This window comes from Curcuma longa, unplaced genomic scaffold (genome assembly GCF_044706935.1).
Source record: "Curcuma longa cultivar G26 ecotype Majalengka, Jawa Barat unplaced genomic scaffold, ITB_CL_G26_1.1 contig_24747, whole genome shotgun sequence".
NCBI classification, from domain to species: Eukaryota; Viridiplantae; Streptophyta; class Magnoliopsida; order Zingiberales; family Zingiberaceae; genus Curcuma; species Curcuma longa.
This window is the reverse complement of record NW_027432521.1, coordinates 1-8,735: the sequence shown is the minus strand read 5'-3', so window position 1 is coordinate 8,735 and position 8,735 is coordinate 1. Positions and strand designations below refer to the sequence as shown.

Here is an 8,735-nt window from a genome sequence, read left to right as displayed (position 1 = left end):
AATATGCACAGTATTACACATGACAAAAGCAACATAAAAAATGCAAAGGCAAGCAAGAAAATTCTTGTAAAAGCCAATGTTAATTTCTGGTAACAGGGCTAGTTCAATTTAACCAAATGCATTCATGTTTAAATAATCAAGTTATTCACAAACTTCCTATGGTTTCTTTTTTTTCTGAAAGTATGTGAAAATGAAATGTGAATGTAGTCTATATGTTGGTTTCTCACTAAACTCGTTGTGCAAATATAAATGAGCATGAGTTGTCATACTTTTCAACAATTAGAAAGCCATATGGAGAGACAGTGGGAGCACACCAACAGCACTGCAAACTGAATTAAGATAGTAATTGTCAAATAATCTCCAAAGCATAGAAATTTCAAATTCATGAAGACATCAGGATAATTACCACTGTAGGGGCCACCAACCCAATCCCAAAATGCAAAAGCATTTGCAGGATCAATGCCAAACTTCTCCACAAGCTGTAGTACCAACTAGATTAGGCTATGAGTTTGACAATAGTAGAAAGACACGTCATATTTAGAAGCTTCTCTAGAATGAATAAAACAAAATAAAAAACAGGACGATTACCATAAAATGGCATGGAAGCATATGGCAATTCCAGAAAGTATTAGATTCTCCAGGTTCTCTATTGGTACTAATTCCCAGCCCAAGTATTCTACCTCAATATTTTGATTATGTATTATATTTATATATCAGTTTTCCATTTGCTGAAATACAAGCTATATATGTGCATAGAAGATCACACTCTCTCAGAACAAATAATTATTATAATTTTCTGGATATATTGATTGGTTTCATACAATGCAAGTGTATTACATTTTGATTTACATGGTATACCCACCTTTCATGAAAAATGCATAATAAGATATTCTCAAGAAATTCCCCACACCTGAATTTATGAAAGCATCATCAATTGTTGACAGTTGTTAGTCAAATAACACATATTTTCCTTATCTTAGTTTCATGTTGACCTCGTTTTGGTCAAAAAGATAAAGATATGCATTAATGTTTAGGTACTTTAAATCAAGCAACACTTGTTTGCAAGCAAGTAAATCACCTCACTAAAAGATACATCTAGTCATTAAATCAAATAAGGAAATGAGAGCGATGGGATATAGAAGTATAAAGCTAGAAATTACTTTAAAACGGATGTTTAAAATGTGTTCTTTACAGCAAAATTATATAGAGAAAAAAATGTGTTCTTTGATTTCTTACACAATGCTTAGTAGAGTTTTACTTGTACATTTCTTTTCACCAGCACATGTTCCATTATCTTGGTAAGAAAAATTATGTTGAGAGTGAAGGCATTCTCCATTGTCAGGAAATAAGCATGAAAGTCTCTCAATTGTAACTAGTTAATTATTAGTGAACTTCTAATCGTGGAAAAAATTGTCAAATGAACTTAATAGCATGATGTCATAAACAAACAATAGATTGTAATGGAAAGAGGCCCAAACTCTGGATTTTTATTGAGCAAAGAGAGGAATGAGTTGTCGCAAAACACCAACACCCGACATATTAATTAAGTTGCAATAACTACAAAGAAACAAAACCAAAGTAGTAAATGAGAGATTAAAAAGGTACCAATTGGAATCATAAGAATTTAAATATATAAGAAATGTAATGAAATTGATAGAATGGGCAATTATAAGCTTTTCTCAAATGTGTACAACTATTTTACATAGCCCATACATAAATGTTAGGATGAAAATATTTTACCAAGAAAGTTTATTTTAGAAATTGTTATCTGTATACATTAATATTCCAATAGTTACATGAAGCAAAGTCAACCTACTTTGTTTTCATGGTGTTTGAAATTTTGTTTCCATGATCCTGTAATAGCCAGCATCATCTAAATAGGCTTGTTTGTGTATTTTTAAGGTAACATAACAACCCAGAAATAAAAAAATCTGAATAAAATAGACAAGAGGAACTAAATAGTTCTATAAGTGCAATCAGAACAAGGGAAATTGGTTTCGACTCCAAATATATAGCAAAACCAATGTCGTACTTACTCATAATGACCATGAAGTGCATAAGGGAAAAGAAAATTTTAGAAATTTTACCCAATAAGCTAAGGTTACCAAACACTTTTGCAAGTGCAATATTCATAATGTCAAACAAGAAAAAGAAGTAAAAAAAAGTATGATTCGTTACCTCATGGAAAAACTATCAATTAAACTTATTAGCTAAGAGCTCAAAAGTCAAGCCTACACCACGAAAAAACTATCAACAGAATTAGCCTAAAGAACAAAAGTCAAGCTAGAGATTTTTCATTTTTAGCAATTGAGCATTGTACTATTACTCCATCCTTGGGCTACAATTTGAGTAAATTAATGGAAAGAAAAACCTCAATAAGGAAAATGACCAACAAGTTAATCATAATCAATATGAAATCAAATATATTTTCATGATCAACATGTATAGGGAAAAAATCACAAGAAAGTCAATTACGCACAAGTATCACATAATTTATTTACTTTTCGCAAACAAAATTATTGTTATCCTCGAGGAGATGATGGAATCTGAAGACAATTTATCTCAACATCACAAACTAAAATAGTTGTATTTCTTCCCGAAGATATTTTACATGCTAAACAAATGCAACAAATAGGGAAAATTTGGAAGCAAAAAAAGACAACATGCATGATTTGTAGAATCAAATGGAAAATACAATAAAACTAATCATTTTTAACACTAATTCATAGTGCTATGATTCCTTTTCTCCAATAAAATTAAAATAGTATTATAAAGAATTTTGCTACAATGTAAAAAGAAAATACTTAAACATCCAAAAATAAACTTGTTACTCCCCAAATATTTGGATCCATCAATTGAAGCAACAAAACGAGCTTATAAGCAAACCAAGCAATGATCAATATAGGCATAGATATTAAGATTAAAGGTAGTGTAGTTAGGAACACAAAGAAAGAAAAGAAGGGGCAGACATTGGCAAATGATGATTCCACTAGTGTAGTGGAGGACCCTAATAAGATTATGAGAAGAAAATGAATGCAAGGAATATCAAAAGCAAGAAAAGCATTAGCTGAAACATTTGTTCCAAACAACAATAGTAAGGGTGGTATGGAGAAGAATGGAAGCGAAAGATTTTGTATGCAGTGCTAGAGCTACAAGATTTTATATGGCAAGAACCAAGAATAGGAGAGTGAAGCAAAGGATGTGCTCACAATCCACAATGGGTGTGGACTCAATTCGCAAGTTGCATTGATTATAGTTGAGTGAGTACATGTTGATCACAAAGAACCATATCCCAATAGCAAAATAAATCTTTTGCCTCTAGTCGTCAATGAGGCACTAACCCACACAAGAGCTCGTGGATGCAAAAAGTTAATGATGGCCACTACCCTTAAACCCACACATAAGCCCAATCATCAAACGCCCCACTCATGCGATATTGTCCATGCTAAAACATCACAGAACTCCCGATTGTAATTTCACTATGGTAGCCACATAGTTGTGTTAATCTTAACATAGAATGTTCAATAATTAATATTAGTTACCAATCATGGAGGAAAAATGATTTCATTTAATCTCACATATCTATTAGATAATAGAATAGATTGGCCATTCTAGCAACCTTTTACCATTAATAACTATGATTTCAAAATCTACACATTTTGTGTGGTATATGGATGAGCAAATTTGTTAAAATATAAAAGTCTTCAATTATGTTGTTTTATGCATGCCCAAGCAAATTAATTTGTTAAAAGATAAATTTCAATTACTTGTAATTATACACATTTAAATTATATATGCATTGCGATTACAATTAAGAATTCATTAAAAAATAAAGGAATAATATAAAAAAACTTGTAATCAATTGAATAACAAGGTAAATTAAAAAGCAAGTAAATAAACTGTCATTTCTATAAAATCGATAGATACATAACCAGTAATAAAACAACACTAATCTAAAAATTGAACAGGTAAATAATTTCAATAAATAACTACCTAATAAAATTAATTAGTAATTTAACTAAATAACTTATTAAGTCATACCTAACACTGTAAATAACTAATTAAATTTCAAAAATCACCTTTACAGAAAATGTTGTTCATTATTGTTTCCTCGTAATGGATCCAAAAATAGCTCGAGGGCTACAAGAAATAGCAATAACCTAACATAGAAAACTATGTGCTTTCATGTTGCAAGGTCAGTAGAGACACAACATAAAAACCAAGAACCAAATATCTTATTTTAAAATACCTCCATTGTCTTCTTCAAGAGCCTGACTAATGCTTGATCCATCATGATTCCATTTAAGTAACTCAGGTACATGTTCTATAGACCTTCATCATAAATGATCACCATGGCTTAGAGGTTACAAATAATAATAATTAGCTTAGCAAGGACATTGTGAGCTTTAATGTTGCAAGCTTGACAGAGATACACATACATACCAAGGACTATAAACATGTCACTATATCATAAATTCTAACTCTTTTATAAGCTTGACTAATCCTTGATCCATCATAACTCCATTTAGGTATTAATATTGCTGAAAATGCTGACCATGTTTCAAAAGCTATCAACAAATGAGAAATTTGTTTTAAGTCACCACTAATTCCCCTTTCCAAGATGCACTTTGGAAACAATTATTTCAACCCATAACATCAAAGTATTAGGTACTCCAAACATTGATTCCTACCGTATATAATTTATGTTTTAAATTAAACCAGATGCATTCTGCAATGAAAATCAGTGAAAGTTTTATCTAGATTAAGTAGATTTTCCAACCTAAGCATAGCAAAGCATTGCCAGACTTGATATAAAGCACATTGAAAATAGAAACGTATCTTTTTGTCTTGGGCCCTTAAGTACTAACCATTAGCAAAGACAAAGCAATAGTGAAAACAAAGGAGAGGAATAAAAGTTAAAATTGAATGTGATCAGCATGGATTACCTCTCAGCAAGCTGTGTTGGCACCTAGAGTTCCACATAGGGATGTCACTGATGAAAGACTTTGAGACCACCGCCACATACTTTCCTTGGACGCTGACGACAAGGAGGTTCTCCTGTAAGCAACGCTTAGGTGGTGATAGAACTGCCTATGTGTAAAATCATTCAAGCGAGGGGAGAGGCGGAGGGACTCGATCCAAGCGAAAAGGATGTGGAACAAAAGGATGGACCACCGTTGACAATAAGCCTAAAATCGAAACCATTGAATTTTTCTTGGAAATATATAAGGATCATGTCAAGTAGATCAAACCCTAAATCAAAGATAAGAGAATCCAGATGAAATTTCAATCTAAACTACCAATCCAATAGAGAATTAATTTTTCTAAAAGGAATAATGGAAGAAGAAAAAAATCGAAGAGAAACGACAAAAGATTGCAAAGGTTCTTAGAAAATATTACGCATCTTAGGAGAAGAATGAAGGAGCTGTTCTTGATGAGGAAGTTCTTCTCCTTGATCCTCCTCCACTCTTGCTAGTGTTTTTTGATGCTTCCTTCCACTTGTCCAGAGACCATATGAAAGATCAAGATTCAGAATTTGAAGTGGCAAACGGAAGAGAGAAAAAAAGAGGAATAGCCTACCCTCCTGAACGTTGCATTTCGGACTGACGTACACAAGAGAGAGCAATAGCAAGAGAGGAAAGGGGAAGACGGAACACAATCAAGGCGGCAGCGGCCGCTCCGACGTACGTGAGAGAACGAGAGCGACAGCGAGAGCGAGAGGGAGAGGGGAGAAAGAGGAAGAGGGAACACAATCAAGGCGGCAGCCGTCCGGGTGAAAAATAGGGCATGCTCACAACGGTTCACTCGTCGATGGCATAGCTAAATTAGTGAACTGTTTTCCATTTTTTCCTAAATTAATTTTTAAATAATTTAAAAAATTACTAATTGATGAAGTTGATCATCTCTAAAATATTTGAAATATTATCTATTTGAAATGAAATTTGCATTACTAAAAATACAAAGTCCCGAGTAGATATTTGATCAAATCAAGTTATAAAAAATAAATTACTTTTTAACATACAAATCAAATTGCAACAAATAAATTACTTTTTAACACTTAATAGTAATAAAAATTTATTTTAACAAAATAATAGTTTCAGATCAGCAAAATAATATTGAGGATTTATATATAGCTAACATTTTAAATACCATTTAATAATGCTAATATGTGTGATATGAAAAAAAAAATACTATATATTGCTTGATAATGAATTTTGTGTATAATACAAATTACATGAATTAATTCAAAGGTGTCATTTAAAAAAATTGATGAAGTCATTTAATATTATCGTATAAAAGAAATACATGATTCCTTATCAATAAATGTTTAATTATTTGCAACTATTATTGGAAAATTTGAGAGAGAAACATCTGTGTTGGTCTCTATGAAATTTTAAACTCCCTTTTCTTCTTCTTATACATTTTTATTTTTCCTTCCATAGAATACTGACTTGAGCATCGAAGTGGCCTGTCGAGACTCCTTAGCACCATTCTCACCTCCTATTGAAGTGCATTTCAGGTTCTCATCATCCTCTCCCTCGAGCTCTGCTAGGAAGTCGCACACGTCGGATCGTTCGTTGACTGGTGACTTGACAATCCGCAATATTCAGTCGGAACAAAATGGCGCCGTGTGTGGGAACACTGAGCTGAGACGTTGTGATGGTTAACACTAGAAGAACTACTGACAACCGCAATTTTGTCAGAGAAAAAGACCAATAGAACTTATCCGAGCGCCGGGATGTCCCCATTCCATGTTGTCTACGGCGAACCATCGATAAATCATACTACCTGATTGACTGCCAATGGAAGGAGCTCAACAAATCCTGGAACGTCAGCTATTTGAGGTCATATTGCATAATTCATAGGTTTACTGTTTTATGTCTCTCTTCTTATTTGTTTGTTTACTCATTATGTAAATATTCTTTTACAAGGAAGCAAGATTCACATCAGCCCTATCAGCCTAGTCGCTGATGGCTCAGTCTTACGACAGGCAGGGATTTCTTAAACCTTCACGGCCCTCTCAGCCCAGTCACTGATGGCTCAGCCTTACGACAAGCAAGGATTTCTCAGACCTTCATGGTCCTCTCAGCCCAGTCGCTGATGGCTTAGCCTTACAATAGGCAAGGATGTCTCAGACCTTCACGACCCTCTCAGCCCAGTTGCTGATGGCTCAGCCTTACGACAAGCAAGGATTTCTCAGACCTTCATGGCCCTCTCAGACTAGTCGCTGATGGCTCAGCCTTACGATAGGCAAGGATGTCTCAGACCTTCACGACCCTCTCAGCCCAGTTGCTAATGGCTCAGCCTTACGACAAGCAAGGATTTCTCATACCTTCACAGCCTCTCAGGCCAGTCGCTGATGGCTCAACCTTACGACAGACAAGGATTTCTCAGACCTTCACGACCCTCTCAGCTCAGTCGTTGATGCCTCAGCCTTACAACAGGCAAGGATGTCTCAGACCTTCACGACCCTCTCAGCCCAGTCGCTGATGGCTCAGCTTTACGACAAGCAAGGATGTCTCAGACCTTCACGGTCCTCTCAGCCCAGTCGCTGATGGCTTAGCCTTATGACAACCAAGGATTTCTCAGACCTTCATAGCCCTCTTAGCCCAGTCGCTGATGGCTCAGCCTTACGACAGGCAAGGATGTCTCAGACCTTTACGACCCTCTCAACCCAATCGCTGATGGCTCAGCCTTACAATAGGCAAGAATTTCTCAGACCTTCACGGCTCTCTCAGCCCAGTCGCTAATGGCTCAGCCTTACAACAGACAGGGATTTCTCTGACCTTCACGACCCTCTCAACCCAGTCGCTGATGGCTTAGCCTTGAGCAACTTTGACCAAAATTGCTCTGAGATGGAACACAAGAGGATATTTTGAACGTTAAATTATAATTGAAATATTATTTTATTAATTTTTTAATGACAGAACCTTTTTGACCATATGGATAATTAGGGACATCTTTTTATTTTTTTAATCCAAAGTTATTCCTAACACTTTTTTAAAAAATCCCTAATTCAATTGATTGAATTAGTTTATCCCTAAATATATGGTTCAACTATAAATTGGTTAGAATAAATTCAAACATATCTCTATTTAAACTCATATAACTCTGATCACCATGTTTCTTTCTGTAATAGATTCCATATGAATTTAATTTGACTTCGACTTGAAGCTCAAATTTTATGTTTAATTTTATTTTATCACTTAATTTTTAAAAATAAATAAATAAATTTAACATTTTATTATTTGATTTATTTTTTATTTCATAATTTTTATAGTATTTCAATATTTAACATGGTGTCCCTAACAAGTATGATTACACTATATTAAAAAAATAGATTTATTGCTAAAAATCTTACTTTTAAAGAAAACGGTAAACTAAAACCAAGAATCTATGACATTGCATAAAAGAACACTACATTGGATAAAGTCAAAGAGAAATTATTGTGAAAATGAAAGAGAGCAAGGGAATGAAAATAGATGAAAGAGAGTAGTAATAAAGCTTTAACGATTAAGAGAATTTGTTGTTGAAAACAATAACAAAGAAAAATTAGGGTTTTCAAAGATGCAACTTTAGGTAGTGGTAGGTAATCGAAGTGAAGGAGTAGGAGAGATAAAACACTATACTTTAAGAATTTATAGTGCTTTACTTGCTCAAATGAAAATGTGTCAAATGGGTGGAGATTCAAAGAAAACAATAAAAGTAGTGGAGTACTCAGCTACTTGATTGGG

The 8,735-nt window shown here is 34.0% G+C and overlaps 1 long non-coding RNA gene across 1 annotated transcript; it reads right to left on the bottom strand.

Annotated features, from left to right (window-relative positions):
• Positions 1-105: 105 nt before the first annotated feature.
• Positions 106-5,744, bottom strand: LOC141818418 (uncharacterized). The gene is made up of 5 exons (XR_012600963.1): positions 5,581-5,744; positions 4,947-5,498; positions 4,250-4,332; positions 407-479; positions 106-329 (listed from the first exon to the last, which is right to left on the bottom strand). It is a non-coding gene; the product is annotated as an uncharacterized LOC141818418 (long non-coding RNA).
• Between the last annotated feature and the right edge of the window lie 2,991 nt (positions 5,745-8,735).